Source organism: Schistocerca nitens, chromosome 2 (genome assembly GCF_023898315.1).
Source record: "Schistocerca nitens isolate TAMUIC-IGC-003100 chromosome 2, iqSchNite1.1, whole genome shotgun sequence".
NCBI lineage: Eukaryota > Metazoa > Arthropoda > Insecta > Orthoptera > Acrididae > Schistocerca > Schistocerca nitens.
Window position 1 is genome coordinate 262,713,846 of NC_064615.1, and position 21,087 is coordinate 262,734,932.

Here is a 21,087-nt window from a genome sequence, read left to right on the forward strand (position 1 = left end):
CGTCCGACGACCATAGAAATGGTGTACGGCTTCATGCCATACGTTTCCAGCGCAGGGCTGAGCAACTGCATCTGCCGAGGCCCGTTAGCTCAGTTGGTTAGAGCGTCGTGCTAATAACGCGAAGGTCGTGGGTTCGATCCCCCCACGGGCCACTAGTCTTTTACTACTACGAAAAGGCAGCGCCGATTTCAGCAGGCGAGTGTGATGACCAAAAGATCATCACCCTGCGTGGAAGTTGACGGAGGATCCGAACCCGACTTGTCGGGAAGCGCTACAGCATTCACTCGGCAATGGCCATAATATGTTGAATACACTGGTTCTCAACCGATAAAGACAAGATGAAAGAAAATGTCCGATTGCCGATTTGTAACAACTTTGGCCCTTGTCAGTACTTGGGCGGGTGAGCGCATGGGGACACAGGGTACTGTTGGCAGTTTTACTTCCTATTTTTTCTTTCTCCTTTGTTTTCGGAGCTACAACCCGATTCGGTCATGGACACGCCACCGTGAAAGGATGGGGGAGTGCTGTGTGCCCATCGCCTCGCCTCTCCTTACCTCTCTCAGTCGTTTCTCGTGCTTGTCGTTTTGATATAGGCCGATTTGAGAGCGTCAGCTCTCGCGTCAGTCGAGACAAGTCGAGACACACTATAGGCTGGTCTGCAGCGAGTAAGAAGGGGGAAAAAAACATTAATTTAAGGGCGCGTGGCGAAAGTACTCATACGCGAAATTAAAAAGCCTGTTGCGGTGGCCGGGAATCGAACCCGGATCAACTGCTTGGAAGGCAACTATGCTGACCATTACACCACCACCGCACAAGGAAGCGCCCCGACGCCGCGCTGTGTCGGCTTCCCGCCTGTCGGCAGCGGCCGAAGGTGATCGTACCTGGCAGGCGCATTTCGAGGTAGGCTAGGGGAGAACATCCAGCCGCATTCGGACGGCGTATCCGCGCACATTTCGCATCCTTTGGCAAGAGTCGGTGCCGGCGCCGGCGATGCAAGAGTACGCAGAGGACCGCGTTCTGGCGGCATTTTTTAGCAGTGCAGTGCAGGATTCAGCGTCTGCAGCATCTTCTCGACAGAATGCTACGGCGCTTGACGGCAGTCCCACTTTCCCTTGAGACATCTGCTCGGCAAGCAGCGTGAAGTTACTACTGGCCCGAGCATCGGTGGTTCAGTGGTAGAACGCTCGCCTGCCACGCGGGCGGCCCGGGTTCGATTCCCGGCCGATGCATCGTTTTGCTGTTCCCGCGATAATGCTGCCGTGCTGCTTGCGCTCTTGAGATGCACGATCCACAAGAATGTATAGCTGGATTCCCTTGAGAAGAACCGAGAACGCAGCACTCGCGGGTCCCCACTAGGACGCTCGCATCATGTTCTACAGACTAGCGTCGGCCTGGCCTCACAATTTGCTATGTCCAGGTGCCTCCGACGCACTGAACGTTAACGACAAGGAGTGCTGCCTATCGTTTGCAAAAGCTGCAGCAACACCGCAATCAACTGGGCCGGCAATGCACGTCTAGCAACAGAACACGTTATCCAGGAAGTACAGTGTCTTTACGTCTAACATTGGGTATGGTACTTACCCAGTTTCCGGGAAAAGCGGTTCCACCCGTGCCTCGGTAGCGCAGTAGGCAGCGCGTAAGTCTCATAATCTTAAGGTCGTGAGTTCGATCCTCACCCGGGGCATTTAATTTTCTGTGACTGATGGTGATGCTGTTGCTAGGGCACTAACTTATTTCTTGTTTGTTATCCACAACGGTTTCAACGCTTCAGCGGGAAAATGTTTACTTCCTGTTACTGCTACTTACAGCTTCCCTTTCCCTCTTCTCCCAGCACAGCATGAAGCCAAAAGCATTGCTCTGAGACGTTTGAGGTGCGCGCCTTGCCAGTCAGTATGCGCAAAGACGCTCGCAAAGAGAGAAGGGCGCCGACGCGGGACACGACACGAAATGCGACAAGCGACCGTCCGAACCGGCGGAGACACCCCCACATCCGGTGTGGTCTAGTGGCTAGGATACCTGGCTTTCACCCAGGAGGCCCGGGTTCGATTCCCGGTACCGGAACGGAATTTTTTCCACACGAACCGTGACAAGTTTGAGCTGACCGAGCTGCCGTTTCCCGTCCTGCTCGCAATATAGCTACTGTTTCGTGACCGTCAGCAGAATATAGACGAGGGAAGCAGACGTCCGACGACCATAGAAATGGTGTACGGCTTCATGCCATACGTTTCCAGCGCAGGGCTGAGCAACTGCATCTGCCGAGGCCCGTTAGCTCAGTTGGTTAGAGCGTCGTGCTAATAACGCGAAGGTCGTGGGTTCGATCCCCCCACGGGCCACTAGTCTTTTACTACTACGAAAAGGCAGCGCCGATTTCAGCAGGCGAGTGTGATGACCAAAAGATCATCACCCTGCGTGGAAGTTGACGGAGGATCCGAACCCGACTTGTCGGGAAGCGCTACAGCATTCACTCGGCAATGGCCATAATATGTTGAATACACTGGTTCTCAACCGATAAAGACAAGATGAAAGAAAATGTCCGATTGCCGATTTGTAACAACTTTGGCCCTTGTCAGTACTTGGGCGGGTGAGCGCATGGGGACACAGGGTACTGTTGGCAGTTTTACTTCCTATTTTTTCTTTCTCCTTTGTTTTCGGAGCTACAACCCGATTCGGTCATGGACACGCCACCGTGAAAGGATGGGGGAGTGCTGTGTGCCCATCGCCTCGCCTCTCCTTACCTCTCTCAGTCGTTTCTCGTGCTTGTCGTTTTGATATAGGCCGATTTGAGAGCGTCAGCTCTCGCGTCAGTCGAGACAAGTCGAGACACACTATAGGCTGGTCTGCAGCGAGTAAGAAGGGGGAAAAAAACATTAATTTAAGGGCGCGTGGCGAAAGTACTCATACGCGAAATTAAAAAGCCTGTTGCGGTGGCCGGGAATCGAACCCGGATCAACTGCTTGGAAGGCAACTATGCTGACCATTACACCACCACCGCACAAGGAAGCGCCCCGACGCCGCGCTGTGTCGGCTTCCCGCCTGTCGGCAGCGGCCGAAGGTGATCGTACCTGGCAGGCGCATTTCGAGGTAGGCTAGGGGAGAACATCCAGCCGCATTCGGACGGCGTATCCGCGCACATTTCGCATCCTTTGGCAAGAGTCGGTGCCGGCGCCGGCGATGCAAGAGTACGCAGAGGACCGCGTTCTGGCGGCATTTTTTAGCAGTGCAGTGCAGGATTCAGCGTCTGCAGCATCTTCTCGACAGAATGCTACGGCGCTTGACGGCAGTCCCACTTTCCCTTGAGACATCTGCTCGGCAAGCAGCGTGAAGTTACTACTGGCCCGAGCATCGGTGGTTCAGTGGTAGAACGCTCGCCTGCCACGCGGGCGGCCCGGGTTCGATTCCCGGCCGATGCATCGTTTTGCTGTTCCCGCGATAATGCTGCCGTGCTGCTTGCGCTCTTGAGATGCACGATCCACAAGAATGTATAGCTGGATTCCCTTGAGAAGAACCGAGAACGCAGCACTCGCGGGTCCCCACTAGGACGCTCGCATCATGTTCTACAGACTAGCGTCGGCCTGGCCTCACAATTTGCTATGTCCAGGTGCCTCCGACGCACTGAACGTTAACGACAAGGAGTGCTGCCTATCGTTTGCAAAAGCTGCAGCAACACCGCAATCAACTGGGCCGGCAATGCACGTCTAGCAACAGAACACGTTATCCAGGAAGTACAGTGTCTTTACGTCTAACATTGGGTATGGTACTTACCGAGTTTCCGGGAAAAGCGGTTCCACCCGTGCCTCGGTAGCGCAGTAGGCAGCGCGTAAGTCTCATAATCTTAAGGTCGTGAGTTCGATCCTCACCCGGGGCATTTAATTTTCTGTGACTGATGGTGATGCTGTTGCTAGGGCACTAACTTATTTCTTGTTTGTTATCCACAACGGTTTCAACGCTTCAGCGGGAAAATGTTTACTTCCTGTTACTGCTACTTACAGCTTCCCTTTCCCTCTTCTCCCAGCACAGCATGAAGCCAAAAGCATTGCTCTGAGACGTTTGAGGTGCGCGCCTTGCCAGTCAGTATGCGCAAAGACGCTCGCAAAGAGAGAAGGGCGCCGACGCGGGACACGACACGAAATGCGACAAGCGACCGTCCGAACCGGCGGAGACACCCCCACATCCGGTGTGGTCTAGTGGCTAGGATACCTGGCTTTCACCCAGGAGGCCCGGGTTCGATTCCCGGTACCGGAACGGAATTTTTTCCACACGAACCGTGACAAGTTTGAGCTGACCGAGCTGCCGTTTCCCGTCCTGCTCGCAATATAGCTACTGTTTCGTGACCGTCAGCAGAATATAGACGAGGGAAGCAGACGTCCGACGACCATAGAAATGGTGTACGGCTTCATGCCATACGTTTCCAGCGCAGGGCTGAGCAACTGCATCTGCCGAGGCCCGTTAGCTCAGTTGGTTAGAGCGTCGTGCTAATAACGCGAAGGTCGTGGGTTCGATCCCCCCACGGGCCACTAGTCTTTTACTACTACGAAAAGGCAGCGCCGATTTCAGCAGGCGAGTGTGATGACCAAAAGATCATCACCCTGCGTGGAAGTTGACGGAGGATCCGAACCCGACTTGTCGGGAAGCGCTACAGCATTCACTCGGCAATGGCCATAATATGTTGAATACACTGGTTCTCAACCGATAAAGACAAGATGAAAGAAAATGTCCGATTGCCGATTTGTAACAACTTTGGCCCCTGTCAGTACTTGGGCGGGTGAGCGCATGGGGACACAGGGTACTGTTGGCAGTTTTACTTCCTATTTTTTCTTTCTCCTTTGTTTTCGGAGCTACAACCCGATTCGGTCATGGACACGCCACCGTGAAAGGATGGGGGAGTGCTGTGTGCCCATCGCCTCGCCTCTCCTTACCTCTCTCAGTCGTTTCTCGTGCTTGTCGTTTTGATATAGGCCGATTTGAGAGCGTCAGCTCTCGCGTCAGTCGAGACAAGTCGAGACACACTATAGGCTGGTCTGCAGCGAGTAAGAAGGGGGAAAAAAACATTAATTTAAGGGCGCGTGGCGAAAGTACTCATACGCGAAATTAAAAAGCCTGTTGCGGTGGCCGGGAATCGAACCCGGATCAACTGCTTGGAAGGCAACTATGCTGACCATTACACCACCACCGCACAAGGAAGCGCCCCGACGCCGCGCTGTGTCGGCTTCCCGCCTGTCGGCAGCGGCCGAAGGTGATCGTACCTGGCAGGCGCATTTCGAGGTAGGCTAGGGGAGAACATCCAGCCGCATTCGGACGGCGTATCCGCGCACATTTCGCATCCTTTGGCAAGAGTCGGTGCCGGCGCCGGCGATGCAAGAGTACGCAGAGGACCGCGTTCTGGCGGCATTTTTTAGCAGTGCAGTGCAGGATTCAGCGTCTGCAGCATCTTCTCGACAGAATGCTACGGCGCTTGACGGCAGTCCCACTTTCCCTTGAGACATCTGCTCGGCAAGCAGCGTGAAGTTACTACTGGCCCGAGCATCGGTGGTTCAGTGGTAGAACGCTCGCCTGCCACGCGGGCGGCCCGGGTTCGATTCCCGGCCGATGCATCGTTTTGCTGTTCCCGCGATAATGTTGCCGTGCTGCTTGCGCTCTTGAGATGCACGATCCACAAGAATGTATAGCTGGATTCCCTTGAGAAGAACCGAGAACGCAGCACTCGCGGGTCCCCACTAGGACGCTCGCATCATGTTCTACAGACTAGCGTCGGCCTGGCCTCACAATTTGCTATGTCCAGGTGCCTCCGACGCACTGAACGTTAACGACAAGGAGTGCTGCCTATCGTTTGCAAAAGCTGCAGCAACACCGCAATCAACTGGGCCGGCAATGCACGTCTAGCAACAGAACACGTTATCCAGGAAGTACAGTGTCTTTACGTCTAACATTGGGTATGGTACTTACCCAGTTTCCAGGAAAAGCGGTTCCACCCGTGCCTCGGTAGCGCAGTAGGCAGCGCGTAAGTCTCATAATCTTAAGGTCGTGAGTTCGATCCTCACCCGGGGCATTTAATTTTCTGTGACTGATGGTGATGCTGTTGCTAGGGCACTAACTTATTTCTTGTTTGTTATCCACAACGGTTTCAACGCTTCAGCGGGAAAATGTTTACTTCCTGTTACTGCTACTTACAGCTTCCCTTTCCCTCTTCTCCCAGCACAGCATGAAGCCAAAAGCATTGCTCTGAGACGTTTGAGGTGCGCGCCTTGCCAGTCAGTATGCGCAAAGACGCTCGCAAAGAGAGAAGGGCGCCGACGCGGGACACGACACGAAATGCGACAAGCGACCGTCCGAACCGGCGGAGACACCCCCACATCCGGTGTGGTCTAGTGGCTAGGATACCTGGCTTTCACCCAGGAGGCCCGGGTTCGATTCCCGGTACCGGAACGGAATTTTTTCCACACGAACCGTGACAAGTTTGAGCTGACCGAGCTGCCGTTTCCCGTCCTGCTCGCAATATAGCTACTGTTTCGTGACCGTCAGCAGAATATAGACGAGGGAAGCAGACGTCCGACGACCATAGAAATGGTGTACGGCTTCATGCCATACGTTTCCAGCGCAGGGCTGAGCAACTGCATCTGCCGAGGCCCGTTAGCTCAGTTGGTTAGAGCGTCGTGCTAATAACGCGAAGGTCGTGGGTTCGATCCCCCCACGGGCCACTAGTCTTTTACTACTACGAAAAGGCAGCGCCGATTTCAGCAGGCGAGTGTGATGACCAAAAGATCATCACCCTGCGTGGAAGTTGACGGAGGATCCGAACCCGACTTGTCGGGAAGCGCTACAGCATTCACTCGGCAATGGCCATAATATGTTGAATACACTGGTTCTCAACCGATAAAGACAAGATGAAAGAAAATGTCCGATTGCCGATTTGTAACAACTTTGGCCCTTGTCAGTACTTGGGCAGGTGAGCGCATGGGGACACAGGGTACTGTTGGCAGTTTTACTTCCTATTTTTTCTTTCTCCTTTGTTTTCGGAGCTACAACCCGATTCGGTCATGGACACGCCACCGTGAAAGGATGGGGGAGTGCTGTGTGCCCATCGCCTCGCCTCTCCTTACCTCTCTCAGTCGTTTCTCGTGCTTGTCGTTTTGATATAGGCCGATTTGAGAGCGTCAGCTCTCGCGTCAGCTGAGCAAAGTCGAGACAAGTCGAGACACACTATAGGCTGGTCTGCAGCGAGTAAGAAGGGGGAAAAAAACATTAATTTAAGGGCGCGTGGCGAAAGTACTCATACGCGAAATTAAAAAGCCTGTTGCGGTGGCCGGGAATCGAACCCGGATCAACTGCTTGGAAGGCAACTATGCTGACCATTACACCACCACCGCACAAGGAAGCGCCCCGACGCCGCGCTGTGTCGGCTTCCCGCCTGTCGGCAGCGGCCGAAGGTGATCGTACCTGGCAGGCGCATTTCGAGGTAGGCTAGGGGAGAACATCCAGCCGCATTCGGACGGCGTATCCGCGCACATTTCGCATCCTTTGGCAAGAGTCGGTGCCGGCGCCGGCGATGCAAGAGTACGCAGAGGACCGCGTTCTGGCGGCATTTTTTAGCAGTGCAGTGCAGGATTCAGCGTCTGCAGCATCTTCTCGACAGAATGCTACGGCGCTTGACGGCAGTCCCACTTTCCCTTGAGACATCTGCTCGGCAAGCAGCGTGAAGTTACTACTGGCCCGAGCATCGGTGGTTCAGTGGTAGAATGCTCGCCTGCCACGCGGGCGGCCCGGGTTCGATTCCCGGCCGATGCATCGTTTTGCTGTTCCCGCGATAATGCTGCCGTGCTGCTTGCGCTCTTGAGATGCACGATCCACAAGAATGTATAGCTGGATTCCCTTGAGAAGAACCGAGAACGCAGCACTCGCGGGTCCCCACTAGGACGCTCGCATCATGTTCTACAGACTAGCGTCGGCCTGGCCTCACAATTTGCTATGTCCAGGTGCCTCCGACGCACTGAACGTTAACGACAAGGAGTGCTGCCTATCGTTTGCAAAAGCTGCAGCAACACCGCAATCAACTGGGCCGGCAATGCACGTCTAGCAACAGAACACGTTATCCAGGAAGTACAGTGTCTTTACGTCTAACATTGGGTATGGTACTTACCCAGTTTCCAGGAAAAGCGGTTCCACCCGTGCCTCGGTAGCGCAGTAGGCAGCGCGTAAGTCTCATAATCTTAAGGTCGTGAGTTCGATCCTCACCCGGGGCATTTAATTTTCTGTGACTGATGGTGATGCTGTTGCTAGGGCACTAACTTATTTCTTGTTTGTTATCCACAACGGTTTCAACGCTTCAGCGGGAAAATGTTTACTTCCTGTTACTGCTACTTACAGCTTCCCTTTCCCTCTTCTCCCAGCACAGCATGAAGCCAAAAGCATTGCTCTGAGACGTTTGAGGTGCGCGCCTTGCCAGTCAGTATGCGCAAAGACGCTCGCAAAGAGAGAAGGGCGCCGACGCGGGACACGACACGAAATGCGACAAGCGACCGTCCGAACCGGCGGAGACACCCCCACATCCGGTGTGGTCTAGTGGCTAGGATACCTGGCTTTCACCCAGGAGGCCCGGGTTCGATTCCCGGTACCGGAACGGAATTTTTTCCACACGAACCGTGACAAGTTTGAGCTGACCGAGCTGCCGTTTCCCGTCCTGCTCGCAATATAGCTACTGTTTCGTGACCGTCAGCAGAATATAGACGAGGGAAGCAGACGTCCGACGACCATAGAAATGGTGTACGGCTTCATGCCATACGTTTCCAGCGCAGGGCTGAGCAACTGCATCTGCCGAGGCCCGTTAGCTCAGTTGGTTAGAGCGTCGTGCTAATAACGCGAAGGTCGTGGGTTCGATCCCCCCACGGGCCACTAGTCTTTTACTACTACGAAAAGGCAGCGCCGATTTCAGCAGGCGAGTGTGATGACCAAAAGATCATCACCCTGCGTGGAAGTTGACGGAGGATCCGAACCCGACTTGTCGGGAAGCGCTACAGCATTCACTCGGCAATGGCCATAATATGTTGAATACACTGGTTCTCAACCGATAAAGACAAGATGAAAGAAAATGTCCGATTGCCGATTTGTAACAACTTTGGCCCTTGTCAGTACTTGGGCAGGTGAGCGCATGGGGACACAGGGTACTGTTGGCAGTTTTACTTCCTATTTTTTCTTTCTCCTTTGTTTTCGGAGCTACAACCCGATTCGGTCATGGACACGCCACCGTGAAAGGATGGGGGAGTGCTGTGTGCCCATCGCCTCGCCTCTCCTTACCTCTCTCAGTCGTTTCTCGTGCTTGTCGTTTTGATATAGGCCGATTTGAGAGCGTCAGCTCTCGCGTCAGCTGAGCAAAGTCGAGACAAGTCGAGACACACTATAGGCTGGTCTGCAGCGAGTAAGAAGGGGGAAAAAAACATTAATTTAAGGGCGCGTGGCGAAAGTACTCATACGCGAAATTAAAAAGCCTGTTGCGGTGGCCGGGAATCGAACCCGGATCAACTGCTTGGAAGGCAACTATGCTGACCATTACACCACCACCGCACAAGGAAGCGCCCCGACGCCGCGCTGTGTCGGCTTCCCGCCTGTCGGCAGCGGCCGAAGGTGATCGTACCTGGCAGGCGCATTTCGAGGTAGGCTAGGGGAGAACATCCAGCCGCATTCGGACGGCGTATCCGCGCACATTTCGCATCCTTTGGCAAGAGTCGGTGCCGGCGCCGGCGATGCAAGAGTACGCAGAGGACCGCGTTCTGGCGGCATTTTTTAGCAGTGCAGTGCAGGATTCAGCGTCTGCAGCATCTTCTCGACAGAATGCTACGGCGCTTGACGGCAGTCCCACTTTCCCTTGAGACATCTGCTCGGCAAGCAGCGTGAAGTTACTACTGGCCCGAGCATCGGTGGTTCAGTGGTAGAATGCTCGCCTGCCACGCGGGCGGCCCGGGTTCGATTCCCGGCCGATGCATCGTTTTGCTGTTCCCGCGATAATGCTGCCGTGCTGCTTGCGCTCTTGAGATGCACGATCCACAAGAATGTATAGCTGGATTCCCTTGAGAAGAACCGAGAACGCAGCACTCGCGGGTCCCCACTAGGACGCTCGCATCATGTTCTACAGACTAGCGTCGGCCTGGCCTCACAATTTGCTATGTCCAGGTGCCTCCGACGCACTGAACGTTAACGACAAGGAGTGCTGCCTATCGTTTGCAAAAGCTGCAGCAACACCGCAATCAACTGGGCCGGCAATGCACGTCTAGCAACAGAACACGTTATCCAGGAAGTACAGTGTCTTTACGTCTAACATTGGGTATGGTACTTACCCAGTTTCCAGGAAAAGCGGTTCCACCCGTGCCTCGGTAGCGCAGTAGGCAGCGCGTAAGTCTCATAATCTTAAGGTCGTGAGTTCGATCCTCACCCGGGGCATTTAATTTTCTGTGACTGATGGTGATGCTGTTGCTAGGGCACTAACTTATTTCTTGTTTGTTATCCACAACGGTTTCAACGCTTCAGCGGGAAAATGTTTACTTCCTGTTACTGCTACTTACAGCTTCCCTTTCCCTCTTCTCCCAGCACAGCATGAAGCCAAAAGCATTGCTCTGAGACGTTTGAGGTGCGCGCCTTGCCAGTCAGTATGCGCAAAGACGCTCGCAAAGAGAGAAGGGCGCCGACGCGGGACACGACACGAAATGCGACAAGCGACCGTCCGAACCGGCGGAGACACCCCCACATCCGGTGTGGTCTAGTGGCTAGGATACCTGGCTTTCACCCAGGAGGCCCGGGTTCGATTCCCGGTACCGGAACGGAATTTTTTCCACACGAACCGTGACAAGTTTGAGCTGACCGAGCTGCCGTTTCCCGTCCTGCTCGCAATATAGCTACTGTTTCGTGACCGTCAGCAGAATATAGACGAGGGAAGCAGACGTCCGACGACCATAGAAATGGTGTACGGCTTCATGCCATACGTTTCCAGCGCAGGGCTGAGCAACTGCATCTGCCGAGGCCCGTTAGCTCAGTTGGTTAGAGCGTCGTGCTAATAACGCGAAGGTCGTGGGTTCGATCCCCCCACGGGCCACTAGTCTTTTACTACTACGAAAAGGCAGCGCCGATTTCAGCAGGCGAGTGTGATGACCAAAAGATCATCACCCTGCGTGGAAGTTGACGGAGGATCCGAACCCGACTTGTCGGGAAGCGCTACAGCATTCACTCGGCAATGGCCATAATATGTTGAATACACTGGTTCTCAACCGATAAAGACAAGATGAAAGAAAATGTCCGATTGCCGATTTGTAACAACTTTGGCCCTTGTCAGTACTTGGGCAGGTGAGCGCATGGGGACACAGGGTACTGTTGGCAGTTTTACTTCCTATTTTTTCTTTCTCCTTTGTTTTCGGAGCTACAACCCGATTCGGTCATGGACACGCCACCGTGAAAGGATGGGGGAGTGCTGTGTGCCCATCGCCTCGCCTCTCCTTACCTCTCTCAGTCGTTTCTCGTGCTTGTCGTTTTGATATAGGCCGATTTGAGAGCGTCAGCTCTCGCGTCAGTCGAGACAAGTCGAGACACACTATAGGCTGGTCTGCAGCGAGTAAGAAGGGGGAAAAAAACATTAATTTAAGGGCGCGTGGCGAAAGTACTCATACGCGAAATTAAAAAGCCTGTTGCGGTGGCCGGGAATCGAACCCGGATCAACTGCTTGGAAGGCAACTATGCTGACCATTACACCACCACCGCACAAGGAAGCGCCCCGACGCCGCGCTGTGTCGGCTTCCCGCCTGTCGGCAGCGGCCGAAGGTGATCGTACCTGGCAGGCGCATTTCGAGGTAGGCTAGGGGAGAACATCCAGCCGCATTCGGACGGCGTATCCGCGCACATTTCGCATCCTTTGGCAAGAGTCGGTGCCGGCGCCGGCGATGCAAGAGTACGCAGAGGACCGCGTTCTGGCGGCATTTTTTAGCAGTGCAGTGCAGGATTCAGCGTCTGCAGCATCTTCTCGACAGAATGCTACGGCGCTTGACGGCAGTCCCACTTTCCCTTGAGACATCTGCTCGGCAAGCAGCGTGAAGTTACTACTGGCCCGAGCATCGGTGGTTCAGTGGTAGAATGCTCGCCTGCCACGCGGGCGGCCCGGGTTCGATTCCCGGCCGATGCATCGTTTTGCTGTTCCCGCGATAATGCTGCCGTGCTGCTTGCGCTCTTGAGATGCACGATCCACAAGAATGTATAGCTGGATTCCCTTGAGAAGAACCGAGAACGCAGCACTCGCGGGTCCCCACTAGGACGCTCGCATCATGTTCTACAGACTAGCGTCGGCCTGGCCTCACAATTTGCTATGTCCAGGTGCCTCCGACGCACTGAACGTTAACGACAAGGAGTGCTGCCTATCGTTTGCAAAAGCTGCAGCAACACCGCAATCAACTGGGCCGGCAATGCACGTCTAGCAACAGAACACGTTATCCAGGAAGTACAGTGTCTTTACGTCTAACATTGGGTATGGTACTTACCCAGTTTCCAGGAAAAGCGGTTCCACCCGTGCCTCGGTAGCGCAGTAGGCAGCGCGTAAGTCTCATAATCTTAAGGTCGTGAGTTCGATCCTCACCCGGGGCATTTAATTTTCTGTGACTGATGGTGATGCTGTTGCTAGGGCACTAACTTATTTCTTGTTTGTTATCCACAACGGTTTCAACGCTTCAGCGGGAAAATGTTTACTTCCTGTTACTGCTACTTACAGCTTCCCTTTCCCTCTTCTCCCAGCACAGCATGAAGCCAAAAGCATTGCTCTGAGACGTTTGAGGTGCGCGCCTTGCCAGTCAGTATGCGCAAAGACGCTCGCAAAGAGAGAAGGGCGCCGACGCGGGACACGACACGAAATGCGACAAGCGACCGTCCGAACCGGCGGAGACACCCCCACATCCGGTGTGGTCTAGTGGCTAGGATACCTGGCTTTCACCCAGGAGGCCCGGGTTCGATTCCCGGTACCGGAACGGAATTTTTTCCACACGAACCGTGACAAGTTTGAGCTGACCGAGCTGCCGTTTCCCGTCCTGCTCGCAATATAGCTACTGTTTCGTGACCGTCAGCAGAATATAGACGAGGGAAGCAGACGTCCGACGACCATAGAAATGGTGTACGGCTTCATGCCATACGTTTCCAGCGCAGGGCTGAGCAACTGCATCTGCCGAGGCCCGTTAGCTCAGTTGGTTAGAGCGTCGTGCTAATAACGCGAAGGTCGTGGGTTCGATCCCCCCACGGGCCACTAGTCTTTTACTACTACGAAAAGGCAGCGCCGATTTCAGCAGGCGAGTGTGATGACCAAAAGATCATCACCCTGCGTGGAAGTTGACGGAGGATCCGAACCCGACTTGTCGGGAAGCGCTACAGCATTCACTCGGCAATGGCCATAATATGTTGAATACACTGGTTCTCAACCGATAAAGACAAGATGAAAGAAAATGTCCGATTGCCGATTTGTAACAACTTTGGCCCTTGTCAGTACTTGGGCAGGTGAGCGCATGGGGACACAGGGTACTGTTGGCAGTTTTACTTCCTATTTTTTCTTTCTCCTTTGTTTTCGGAGCTACAACCCGATTCGGTCATGGACACGCCACCGTGAAAGGATGGGGGAGTGCTGTGTGCCCATCGCCTCGCCTCTCCTTACCTCTCTCAGTCGTTTCTCGTGCTTGTCGTTTTGATATAGGCCGATTTGAGAGCGTCAGCTCTCGCGTCAGCTGAGCAAAGTCGAGACAAGTCGAGACACACTATAGGCTGGTCTGCAGCGAGTAAGAAGGGGGAAAAAAACATTAATTTAAGGGCGCGTGGCGAAAGTACTCATACGCGAAATTAAAAAGCCTGTTGCGGTGGCCGGGAATCGAACCCGGATCAACTGCTTGGAAGGCAACTATGCTGACCATTACACCACCACCGCACAAGGAAGCGCCCCGACGCCGCGCTGTGTCGGCTTCCCGCCTGTCGGCAGCGGCCGAAGGTGATCGTACCTGGCAGGCGCATTTCGAGGTAGGCTAGGGGAGAACATCCAGCCGCATTCGGACGGCGTATCCGCGCACATTTCGCATCCTTTGGCAAGAGTCGGTGCCGGCGCCGGCGATGCAAGAGTACGCAGAGGACCGCGTTCTGGCGGCATTTTTTAGCAGTGCAGTGCAGGATTCAGCGTCTGCAGCATCTTCTCGACAGAATGCTACGGCGCTTGACGGCAGTCCCACTTTCCCTTGAGACATCTGCTCGGCAAGCAGCGTGAAGTTACTACTGGCCCGAGCATCGGTGGTTCAGTGGTAGAATGCTCGCCTGCCACGCGGGCGGCCCGGGTTCGATTCCCGGCCGATGCATCGTTTTGCTGTTCCCGCGATAATGCTGCCGTGCTGCTTGCGCTCTTGAGATGCACGATCCACAAGAATGTATAGCTGGATTCCCTTGAGAAGAACCGAGAACGCAGCACTCGCGGGTCCCCACTAGGACGCTCGCATCATGTTCTACAGACTAGCGTCGGCCTGGCCTCACAATTTGCTATGTCCAGGTGCCTCCGACGCACTGAACGTTAACGACAAGGAGTGCTGCCTATCGTTTGCAAAAGCTGCAGCAACACCGCAATCAACTGGGCCGGCAATGCACGTCTAGCAACAGAACACGTTATCCAGGAAGTACAGTGTCTTTACGTCTAACATTGGGTATGGTACTTACCCAGTTTCCAGGAAAAGCGGTTCCACCCGTGCCTCGGTAGCGCAGTAGGCAGCGCGTAAGTCTCATAATCTTAAGGTCGTGAGTTCGATCCTCACCCGGGGCATTTAATTTTCTGTGACTGATGGTGATGCTGTTGCTAGGGCACTAACTTATTTCTTGTTTGTTATCCACAACGGTTTCAACGCTTCAGCGGGAAAATGTTTACTTCCTGTTACTGCTACTTACAGCTTCCCTTTCCCTCTTCTCCCAGCACAGCATGAAGCCAAAAGCATTGCTCTGAGACGTTTGAGGTGCGCGCCTTGCCAGTCAGTATGCGCAAAGACGCTCGCAAAGAGAGAAGGGCGCCGACGCGGGACACGACACGAAATGCGACAAGCGACCGTCCGAACCGGCGGAGACACCCCCACATCCGGTGTGGTCTAGTGGCTAGGATACCTGGCTTTCACCCAGGAGGCCCGGGTTCGATTCCCGGTACCGGAACGGAATTTTTTCCACACGAACCGTGACAAGTTTGAGCTGACCGAGCTGCCGTTTCCCGTCCTGCTCGCAATATAGCTACTGTTTCGTGACCGTCAGCAGAATATAGACGAGGGAAGCAGACGTCCGACGACCATAGAAATGGTGTACGGCTTCATGCCATACGTTTCCAGCGCAGGGCTGAGCAACTGCATCTGCCGAGGCCCGTTAGCTCAGTTGGTTAGAGCGTCGTGCTAATAACGCGAAGGTCGTGGGTTCGATCCCCCCACGGGCCACTAGTCTTTTACTACTACGAAAAGGCAGCGCCGATTTCAGCAGGCGAGTGTGATGACCAAAAGATCATCACCCTGCGTGGAAGTTGACGGAGGATCCGAACCCGACTTGTCGGGAAGCGCTACAGCATTCACTCGGCAATGGCCATAATATGTTGAATACACTGGTTCTCAACCGATAAAGACAAGATGAAAGAAAATGTCCGATTGCCGATTTGTAACAACTTTGGCCCTTGTCAGTACTTGGGCAGGTGAGCGCATGGGGACACAGGGTACTGTTGGCAGTTTTACTTCCTATTTTTTCTTTCTCCTTTGTTTTCGGAGCTACAACCCGATTCGGTCATGGACACGCCACCGTGAAAGGATGGGGGAGTGCTGTGTGCCCATCGCCTCGCCTCTCCTTACCTCTCTCAGTCGTTTCTCGTGCTTGTCGTTTTGATATAGGCCGATTTGAGAGCGTCAGCTCTCGCGTCAGTCGAGACAAGTCGAGACACACTATAGGCTGGTCTGCAGCGAGTAAGAAGGGGGAAAAAAACATTAATTTAAGGGCGCGTGGCGAAAGTACTCATACGCGAAATTAAAAAGCCTGTTGCGGTGGCCGGGAATCGAACCCGGATCAACTGCTTGGAAGGCAACTATGCTGACCATTACACCACCACCGCACAAGGAAGCGCCCCGACGCCGCGCTGTGTCGGCTTCCCGCCTGTCGGCAGCGGCCGAAGGTGATCGTACCTGGCAGGCGCATTTCGAGGTAGGCTAGGGGAGAACATCCAGCCGCATTCGGACGGCGTATCCGCGCACATTTCGCATCCTTTGGCAAGAGTCGGTGCCGGCGCCGGCGATGCAAGAGTACGCAGAGGACCGCGTTCTGGCGGCATTTTTTAGCAGTGCAGTGCAGGATTCAGCGTCTGCAGCATCTTCTCGACAGAATGCTACGGCGCTTGACGGCAGTCCCACTTTCCCTTGAGACATCTGCTCGGCAAGCAGCGTGAAGTTACTACTGGCCCGAGCATCGGTGGTTCAGTGGTAGAATGCTCGCCTGCCACGCGGGCGGCCCGGGTTCGATTCCCGGCCGATGCATCGTTTTGCTGTTCCCGCGATAATGCTGCCGTGCTGCTTGCGCTCTTGAGATGCACGATCCACAAGAATGTATAGCTGGATTCCCTTGAGAAGAACCGAGAACGCAGCACTCGCGGGTCCCCACTAGGACGCTCGCATCATGTTCTACAGACTAGCGTCGGCCTGGCCTCACAATTTGCTATGTCCAGGTGCCTCCGACGCACTGAACGTTAACGACAAGGAGTGCTGCCTATCGTTTGCAAAAGCTGCAGCAACACCGCAATCAACTGGGCCGGCAATGCACGTCTAGCAACAGAACACGTTATCCAGGAAGTACAGTGTCTTTACGTCTAACATTGGGTATGGTACTTACCCAGTTTCCAGGAAAAGCGGTTCCACCCGTGCCTCGGTAGCGCAGTAGGCAGCGCGTAAGTCTCATAATCTTAAGGTCGTGAGTTCGATCCTCACCCGGGGCATTTAATTTTCTGTGACTGATGGTGATGCTGTTGCTAGGGCACTAACTTATTTCTTGTTTGTTATCCACAACGGTTTCAACGCTTCAGCGGGAAAATGTTTACTTCCTGTTACTGCTACTTACAGCTTCCCTTTCCCTCTTCTCCCAGCACAGCATGAAGCCAAAAGCATTGCTCTGAGACGTTTGAGGTGCGCGCCTTGCCAGTCAGTATGCGCAAAGACGCTCGCAAAGAGAGAAGGGCGCCGACGCGGGACACGACACGAAATGTGACAAGCGACCGTCCGAACCGGCGGAGACACCCCCACATCCGGTGTGGTCTAGTGGCTAGGATACCTGGCTTTCACCCAGGAGGCCCGGGTTCGATTCCCGGTACCGGAACGGAATTTTTTCCACACGAACCGTGACAAGTTTGAGCTGACCGAGCTGCCGTTTCCCGTCCTGCTCGCAATATAGCTACTGTTTCGTGACCGTCAGCAGAATATAGACGAGGGAAGCAGACGTCCGACGACCATAGAAATGGTGTACGGCTTCATGCCATACGTTTCCAGCGCAGGGCTGAGCAACTGCATCTGCCGAGGCCCGTTAGCTCAGTTGGTTAGAGCGTCGTGCTAATAACGCGAAGGTCGTGGGTTCGATCCCCCCACGGGCCACTAGTCTTTTACTACTACGAAAAGGCAGCGCCGATTTCAGCAGGCGAGTGTGATGACCAAAAGATCATCACCCTGCGTGGAAGTTGACGGAGGATCCGAACCCGACTTGTCGGGAAGCGCTACAGCATTCACTCGGCAATGGCCATAATATGTTGAATACACTGGTTCTCAACCGATAAAGACAAGATGAAAGAAAATGTCCGATTGCCGATTTGTAACAACTTTGGCCCTTGTCAGTACTTGGGCAGGTGAGCGCATGGGGACACAGGGTACTGTTGGCAGTTTTACTTCCTATTTTTTCTTTCTCCTTTGTTTTCGGAGCTACAACCCGATTCGGTCATGGACACGCCACCGTGAAAGGATGGGGGAGTGCTGTGTGCCCATCGCCTCGCCTCTCCTTACCTCTCTCAGTCGTTTCTCGTGCTTGTCGTTTTGATATAGGCCGATTTGAGAGCGTCAGCTCTCGCGTCAGTCGAGACAAGTCGAGACACACTATAGGCTGGTCTGCAGCGAGTAAGAAGGGGGAAAAAAACATTAATTTAAGGGCGCGTGGCGAAAGTACTCATACGCGAAATTAAAAAGCCTGTTGCGGTGGCCGGGAATCGAACCCGGATCAACTGCTTGGAAGGCAACTATGCTGACCATTACACCACCACCGCACAAGGAAGCGCCCCGACGCCGCGCTGTGTCGGCTTCCCGCCTGTCGGCAGCGGCCGAAGGTGATCGTACCTGGCAGGCGCATTTCGAGGTAGGCTAGGGGAGAACATCCAGCCGCATTCGGACGGCGTATCCGCGCACATTTCGCATCCTTTGGCAAGAGTCGGTGCCGGCGCCGGCGATGCAAGAGTACGCAGAGGACCGCGTTCTGGCGGCATTTTTTAGCAGTGCAGTGCAGGATTCAGCGTCTGCAGCATCTTCTCGACAGAATGCTACGGCGCTTGACGGCAGTCCCACTTTCCCTTGAGACATCTGCTCGGCAAGCAGCGTGAAGTTACTACTGGCCCGAGCATCGGTGGTTCAGTGGTAGAATGCTCGCCTGCCACGCGGGCGGCCCGGGTTCGATTCCCGGCCGATGCATCGTTTTGCTGTTCCCGCGATAATGCTGCCGTGCTGCTTGCGCTCTTGAGATGCACGATCCACAAGAATGTATAGCTGGATTCCCTTGAGAAGAACCGAGAACGCAGCACTCGCGGGTCCCCACTAGGACGCTCGCATCATGTTCTACAGACTAGCGTCGGCCTGGCCTCACAATTTGCTATGTCCAGGTGCCTCCGACGCACTGAACGTTAACGACAAGGAGTGCTGCCTATCGTTTGCAAAAGCTGCAGCAACACCGCAATCAACTGGGCCGGCAATGCACGTCTAGCAACAGAACACGTTATCCAGGAAGTACAGTGTCTTTACGTCTAACATTGGGTATGGTACTTACCCAGTTTCCAGGAAAAGCGGTTCCACCCGTGCCTCGGTAGCGCAGTAGGCAGCGCGTAAGTCTCATAATCTTAAGGTCGTGAGTTCGATCCTCACCCGGGGCATTTAATTTTCTGTGACTGATGGTGATGCTGTTGCTAGGGCACTAACTTATTTCTTGTTTGTTATCCACAACGGTTTCAACGCTTCAGCGGGAAAATGTTTACTTCCTGTTACTGCTACTTACAGCTTCCCTTTCCCTCTTCTCCCAGCACAGCATGAAGCCAAAAGCATTGCTCTGAGACGTTTGAGGTGCGCGCCTTGCCAGTCAGTATGCGCAAAGACGCTCGCAAAGAGAGAAGGGCGCCGACGCGGGACACGACACGAAATGCGACAAGCGACCGTCCGAACCGGCGGAGACACCCCCACATCCGGTGTGGTCTAGTGGCTAGGATACCTGGCTTTCACCCAGGAGGCCCGGGTTCGATTCCCGGTACCGGAACGGAATTTTTTCCACACGAACCGTGACAAGTTTGAGCTGACCGAGCTGCCGTTTCCCGTCCTGCTCGCAATATAGCTACTGTTTCGTGACCGTCAGCAGAATATAGACGAGGGAAGCAGACGTCCGACGACCATAGAAATGGTGTACGGCTTCATGCCATACGTTTCCAGCGCAGGGCTGAGCAACTGCATCTGCCGAGGCCCGTTAGCTCAGTTGGTTAGAGCGTCGTGCTAATAACGCGAAGGTCGTGGGTTCGATCCCCCCACGGGCCACTAGTCTTTTACTACTACGAAAAGGCAGCGCCGATTTCAGCAGGCGAGTGTGATGACCAAAAGATCATCACCCTGCGTGGAAGTTGACGGAGGATCCGAACCCGACTTGTCGGGAAGCGCTACAGCATTCACTCGGCAATGGCCATAATATGTTGAATACACTGGTTCTCAACCGATAAAGACAAGATGAAAGAAAATGTCCGATTGCCGATTTGTAACAACTTTGGCCCTTGTCAGTACTTGGGCAGGTGAGCGCATGGGGACACAGGGTACTGTTGGCAGTTTTACTTCCTATTTTTTCTTTCTCCTTTGTTTTCGGAGCTACAACCCGATTCGGTCATGGACACGCCACCGTGAAAGGATGGGGGAGTGCTGTGTGCCCATCGCCTCGCCTCTCCTTACCTCTCTCAGTCGTTTCTCGTGCTTGTCGTTTTGATATAGGCCGATTTGAGAGCGTCAGCTCTCGCGTCAGCTGAGCAAAGTCGAGACAAGTCGAGACACACTATAGGCTGGTCTGCAGCGAGTAAGAAGGGGGAAAAAAACATTAATTTAAGGGCGCGTGGCGAAAGTACTCATACGCGAAATTAAAAAGCCTGTTGCGGTGGCCGGGAATCGAACCCGGATCAACTGCTTGGAAGGCAACTATGCTGACCATTACACCACCACCGCACAAGGAAGCGCCCCGACGCCGCGCTGTGTCGGCTTCCCGCCTGTCGGCAGCGGCCGAAGGTGATCGTACCTGGCAGGCGCATTTCGAGGTAGGCTAGGGGAGAACATCCAGCCGCATTCGGACGGCGTATCCGCGCACATTTCGCATCCTTTGGCAAGAGTCGGTGCCGGCGCCGGCGATGCAAGAGTACGCAGAGGACCGCGTTCTGGCGGCATTTTTTAGCAGTGCAGTGCAGGATTCAGCGTCTGCAGCATCTTCTCGACAGAATGCTACGGCGCTTGACGGCAGTCCCACTTTCCCTTGAGACATCTGCTCGGCAAGCAGCGTGAAGTTACTACTGGCCCGAGCATCGGTGGTTCAGTGGTAGAATGCTCGCCTGCCACGCGGGCGGCCCGGGTTCGATTCCCGGCCGATGCATCGTTTTGCTGTTCCCGCGATAATGCTGCCGTGCTGCTTGCGCTCTTGAGATGCACGATCCACAAGAATGTATAGCTGGATTCCCTTGAGAAGAACCGAGAACGCAGCACTCGCGGGTCCCCACTAGGACGCTCGCATCATGTTCTACAGACTAGCGTCGGCCTGGCCTCACAATTTGCTATGTCCAGG

At 54.4% G+C, this 21,087-nt stretch overlaps 48 non-coding genes across 48 annotated transcripts; 38 read left to right on the forward strand and 10 right to left on the reverse strand.

Moving 5' to 3' along the window:
- Window positions 1-78: 78 nt before the first annotated feature.
- Window positions 79-152, forward strand: Trnai-aau (transfer RNA isoleucine (anticodon AAU)). Its single transcript has one exon. It is a non-coding gene; the product is annotated as a tRNA-Ile (tRNA).
- Window positions 153-739: 587 nt separating this feature from the next.
- On the reverse strand, window positions 740-811 carry Trnag-ucc (transfer RNA glycine (anticodon UCC)). The gene has a single exon. It is a non-coding gene; the product is annotated as a tRNA-Gly (tRNA).
- Window positions 812-1,158: 347 nt separating this feature from the next.
- On the forward strand, window positions 1,159-1,229 carry Trnag-gcc (transfer RNA glycine (anticodon GCC)). Its single transcript has one exon. It is a non-coding gene; the product is annotated as a tRNA-Gly (tRNA).
- A 382-nt stretch (window positions 1,230-1,611) lies between these two features.
- Trnam-cau (transfer RNA methionine (anticodon CAU)) lies at window positions 1,612-1,684 on the forward strand. Its single transcript has one exon. It is a non-coding gene; the product is annotated as a tRNA-Met (tRNA).
- Window positions 1,685-1,989: 305 nt separating this feature from the next.
- On the forward strand, window positions 1,990-2,061 carry Trnae-uuc (transfer RNA glutamic acid (anticodon UUC)). The gene has a single exon. It is a non-coding gene; the product is annotated as a tRNA-Glu (tRNA).
- A 198-nt stretch (window positions 2,062-2,259) lies between these two features.
- Trnai-aau (transfer RNA isoleucine (anticodon AAU)) lies at window positions 2,260-2,333 on the forward strand. Its single transcript has one exon. It is a non-coding gene; the product is annotated as a tRNA-Ile (tRNA).
- Window positions 2,334-2,920: 587 nt separating this feature from the next.
- On the reverse strand, window positions 2,921-2,992 carry Trnag-ucc (transfer RNA glycine (anticodon UCC)). Its single transcript has one exon. It is a non-coding gene; the product is annotated as a tRNA-Gly (tRNA).
- A 347-nt stretch (window positions 2,993-3,339) lies between these two features.
- On the forward strand, window positions 3,340-3,410 carry Trnag-gcc (transfer RNA glycine (anticodon GCC)). The gene has a single exon. It is a non-coding gene; the product is annotated as a tRNA-Gly (tRNA).
- Window positions 3,411-3,792: 382 nt separating this feature from the next.
- On the forward strand, window positions 3,793-3,865 carry Trnam-cau (transfer RNA methionine (anticodon CAU)). The gene has a single exon. It is a non-coding gene; the product is annotated as a tRNA-Met (tRNA).
- A 305-nt stretch (window positions 3,866-4,170) lies between these two features.
- Window positions 4,171-4,242, forward strand: Trnae-uuc (transfer RNA glutamic acid (anticodon UUC)). Its single transcript has one exon. It is a non-coding gene; the product is annotated as a tRNA-Glu (tRNA).
- Window positions 4,243-4,440: 198 nt separating this feature from the next.
- Trnai-aau (transfer RNA isoleucine (anticodon AAU)) lies at window positions 4,441-4,514 on the forward strand. The gene has a single exon. It is a non-coding gene; the product is annotated as a tRNA-Ile (tRNA).
- A 587-nt stretch (window positions 4,515-5,101) lies between these two features.
- Window positions 5,102-5,173, reverse strand: Trnag-ucc (transfer RNA glycine (anticodon UCC)). Its single transcript has one exon. It is a non-coding gene; the product is annotated as a tRNA-Gly (tRNA).
- A 347-nt stretch (window positions 5,174-5,520) lies between these two features.
- Trnag-gcc (transfer RNA glycine (anticodon GCC)) lies at window positions 5,521-5,591 on the forward strand. Its single transcript has one exon. It is a non-coding gene; the product is annotated as a tRNA-Gly (tRNA).
- Window positions 5,592-5,973: 382 nt separating this feature from the next.
- Window positions 5,974-6,046, forward strand: Trnam-cau (transfer RNA methionine (anticodon CAU)). Its single transcript has one exon. It is a non-coding gene; the product is annotated as a tRNA-Met (tRNA).
- Window positions 6,047-6,351: 305 nt separating this feature from the next.
- Window positions 6,352-6,423, forward strand: Trnae-uuc (transfer RNA glutamic acid (anticodon UUC)). The gene has a single exon. It is a non-coding gene; the product is annotated as a tRNA-Glu (tRNA).
- A 198-nt stretch (window positions 6,424-6,621) lies between these two features.
- On the forward strand, window positions 6,622-6,695 carry Trnai-aau (transfer RNA isoleucine (anticodon AAU)). Its single transcript has one exon. It is a non-coding gene; the product is annotated as a tRNA-Ile (tRNA).
- Window positions 6,696-7,292: 597 nt separating this feature from the next.
- Trnag-ucc (transfer RNA glycine (anticodon UCC)) lies at window positions 7,293-7,364 on the reverse strand. Its single transcript has one exon. It is a non-coding gene; the product is annotated as a tRNA-Gly (tRNA).
- A 347-nt stretch (window positions 7,365-7,711) lies between these two features.
- On the forward strand, window positions 7,712-7,782 carry Trnag-gcc (transfer RNA glycine (anticodon GCC)). Its single transcript has one exon. It is a non-coding gene; the product is annotated as a tRNA-Gly (tRNA).
- Window positions 7,783-8,164: 382 nt separating this feature from the next.
- On the forward strand, window positions 8,165-8,237 carry Trnam-cau (transfer RNA methionine (anticodon CAU)). The gene has a single exon. It is a non-coding gene; the product is annotated as a tRNA-Met (tRNA).
- Window positions 8,238-8,542: 305 nt separating this feature from the next.
- On the forward strand, window positions 8,543-8,614 carry Trnae-uuc (transfer RNA glutamic acid (anticodon UUC)). The gene has a single exon. It is a non-coding gene; the product is annotated as a tRNA-Glu (tRNA).
- Window positions 8,615-8,812: 198 nt separating this feature from the next.
- Trnai-aau (transfer RNA isoleucine (anticodon AAU)) lies at window positions 8,813-8,886 on the forward strand. Its single transcript has one exon. It is a non-coding gene; the product is annotated as a tRNA-Ile (tRNA).
- A 597-nt stretch (window positions 8,887-9,483) lies between these two features.
- On the reverse strand, window positions 9,484-9,555 carry Trnag-ucc (transfer RNA glycine (anticodon UCC)). The gene has a single exon. It is a non-coding gene; the product is annotated as a tRNA-Gly (tRNA).
- A 347-nt stretch (window positions 9,556-9,902) lies between these two features.
- Trnag-gcc (transfer RNA glycine (anticodon GCC)) lies at window positions 9,903-9,973 on the forward strand. Its single transcript has one exon. It is a non-coding gene; the product is annotated as a tRNA-Gly (tRNA).
- Window positions 9,974-10,355: 382 nt separating this feature from the next.
- On the forward strand, window positions 10,356-10,428 carry Trnam-cau (transfer RNA methionine (anticodon CAU)). The gene has a single exon. It is a non-coding gene; the product is annotated as a tRNA-Met (tRNA).
- A 305-nt stretch (window positions 10,429-10,733) lies between these two features.
- Trnae-uuc (transfer RNA glutamic acid (anticodon UUC)) lies at window positions 10,734-10,805 on the forward strand. The gene has a single exon. It is a non-coding gene; the product is annotated as a tRNA-Glu (tRNA).
- A 198-nt stretch (window positions 10,806-11,003) lies between these two features.
- Window positions 11,004-11,077, forward strand: Trnai-aau (transfer RNA isoleucine (anticodon AAU)). The gene has a single exon. It is a non-coding gene; the product is annotated as a tRNA-Ile (tRNA).
- Window positions 11,078-11,664: 587 nt separating this feature from the next.
- On the reverse strand, window positions 11,665-11,736 carry Trnag-ucc (transfer RNA glycine (anticodon UCC)). The gene has a single exon. It is a non-coding gene; the product is annotated as a tRNA-Gly (tRNA).
- Window positions 11,737-12,083: 347 nt separating this feature from the next.
- On the forward strand, window positions 12,084-12,154 carry Trnag-gcc (transfer RNA glycine (anticodon GCC)). The gene has a single exon. It is a non-coding gene; the product is annotated as a tRNA-Gly (tRNA).
- Window positions 12,155-12,536: 382 nt separating this feature from the next.
- On the forward strand, window positions 12,537-12,609 carry Trnam-cau (transfer RNA methionine (anticodon CAU)). Its single transcript has one exon. It is a non-coding gene; the product is annotated as a tRNA-Met (tRNA).
- Window positions 12,610-12,914: 305 nt separating this feature from the next.
- On the forward strand, window positions 12,915-12,986 carry Trnae-uuc (transfer RNA glutamic acid (anticodon UUC)). The gene has a single exon. It is a non-coding gene; the product is annotated as a tRNA-Glu (tRNA).
- A 198-nt stretch (window positions 12,987-13,184) lies between these two features.
- Trnai-aau (transfer RNA isoleucine (anticodon AAU)) lies at window positions 13,185-13,258 on the forward strand. The gene has a single exon. It is a non-coding gene; the product is annotated as a tRNA-Ile (tRNA).
- Window positions 13,259-13,855: 597 nt separating this feature from the next.
- Window positions 13,856-13,927, reverse strand: Trnag-ucc (transfer RNA glycine (anticodon UCC)). The gene has a single exon. It is a non-coding gene; the product is annotated as a tRNA-Gly (tRNA).
- Window positions 13,928-14,274: 347 nt separating this feature from the next.
- Trnag-gcc (transfer RNA glycine (anticodon GCC)) lies at window positions 14,275-14,345 on the forward strand. The gene has a single exon. It is a non-coding gene; the product is annotated as a tRNA-Gly (tRNA).
- A 382-nt stretch (window positions 14,346-14,727) lies between these two features.
- On the forward strand, window positions 14,728-14,800 carry Trnam-cau (transfer RNA methionine (anticodon CAU)). The gene has a single exon. It is a non-coding gene; the product is annotated as a tRNA-Met (tRNA).
- A 305-nt stretch (window positions 14,801-15,105) lies between these two features.
- Trnae-uuc (transfer RNA glutamic acid (anticodon UUC)) lies at window positions 15,106-15,177 on the forward strand. Its single transcript has one exon. It is a non-coding gene; the product is annotated as a tRNA-Glu (tRNA).
- Window positions 15,178-15,375: 198 nt separating this feature from the next.
- Window positions 15,376-15,449, forward strand: Trnai-aau (transfer RNA isoleucine (anticodon AAU)). Its single transcript has one exon. It is a non-coding gene; the product is annotated as a tRNA-Ile (tRNA).
- Window positions 15,450-16,036: 587 nt separating this feature from the next.
- Window positions 16,037-16,108, reverse strand: Trnag-ucc (transfer RNA glycine (anticodon UCC)). Its single transcript has one exon. It is a non-coding gene; the product is annotated as a tRNA-Gly (tRNA).
- Window positions 16,109-16,455: 347 nt separating this feature from the next.
- On the forward strand, window positions 16,456-16,526 carry Trnag-gcc (transfer RNA glycine (anticodon GCC)). Its single transcript has one exon. It is a non-coding gene; the product is annotated as a tRNA-Gly (tRNA).
- Window positions 16,527-16,908: 382 nt separating this feature from the next.
- On the forward strand, window positions 16,909-16,981 carry Trnam-cau (transfer RNA methionine (anticodon CAU)). Its single transcript has one exon. It is a non-coding gene; the product is annotated as a tRNA-Met (tRNA).
- A 305-nt stretch (window positions 16,982-17,286) lies between these two features.
- On the forward strand, window positions 17,287-17,358 carry Trnae-uuc (transfer RNA glutamic acid (anticodon UUC)). The gene has a single exon. It is a non-coding gene; the product is annotated as a tRNA-Glu (tRNA).
- A 198-nt stretch (window positions 17,359-17,556) lies between these two features.
- Window positions 17,557-17,630, forward strand: Trnai-aau (transfer RNA isoleucine (anticodon AAU)). The gene has a single exon. It is a non-coding gene; the product is annotated as a tRNA-Ile (tRNA).
- Window positions 17,631-18,217: 587 nt separating this feature from the next.
- Window positions 18,218-18,289, reverse strand: Trnag-ucc (transfer RNA glycine (anticodon UCC)). The gene has a single exon. It is a non-coding gene; the product is annotated as a tRNA-Gly (tRNA).
- Window positions 18,290-18,636: 347 nt separating this feature from the next.
- On the forward strand, window positions 18,637-18,707 carry Trnag-gcc (transfer RNA glycine (anticodon GCC)). Its single transcript has one exon. It is a non-coding gene; the product is annotated as a tRNA-Gly (tRNA).
- A 382-nt stretch (window positions 18,708-19,089) lies between these two features.
- Trnam-cau (transfer RNA methionine (anticodon CAU)) lies at window positions 19,090-19,162 on the forward strand. The gene has a single exon. It is a non-coding gene; the product is annotated as a tRNA-Met (tRNA).
- A 305-nt stretch (window positions 19,163-19,467) lies between these two features.
- Window positions 19,468-19,539, forward strand: Trnae-uuc (transfer RNA glutamic acid (anticodon UUC)). Its single transcript has one exon. It is a non-coding gene; the product is annotated as a tRNA-Glu (tRNA).
- Window positions 19,540-19,737: 198 nt separating this feature from the next.
- Window positions 19,738-19,811, forward strand: Trnai-aau (transfer RNA isoleucine (anticodon AAU)). The gene has a single exon. It is a non-coding gene; the product is annotated as a tRNA-Ile (tRNA).
- Window positions 19,812-20,408: 597 nt separating this feature from the next.
- Trnag-ucc (transfer RNA glycine (anticodon UCC)) lies at window positions 20,409-20,480 on the reverse strand. Its single transcript has one exon. It is a non-coding gene; the product is annotated as a tRNA-Gly (tRNA).
- A 347-nt stretch (window positions 20,481-20,827) lies between these two features.
- Trnag-gcc (transfer RNA glycine (anticodon GCC)) lies at window positions 20,828-20,898 on the forward strand. Its single transcript has one exon. It is a non-coding gene; the product is annotated as a tRNA-Gly (tRNA).
- Window positions 20,899-21,087: the final 189 nt, after the last annotated feature.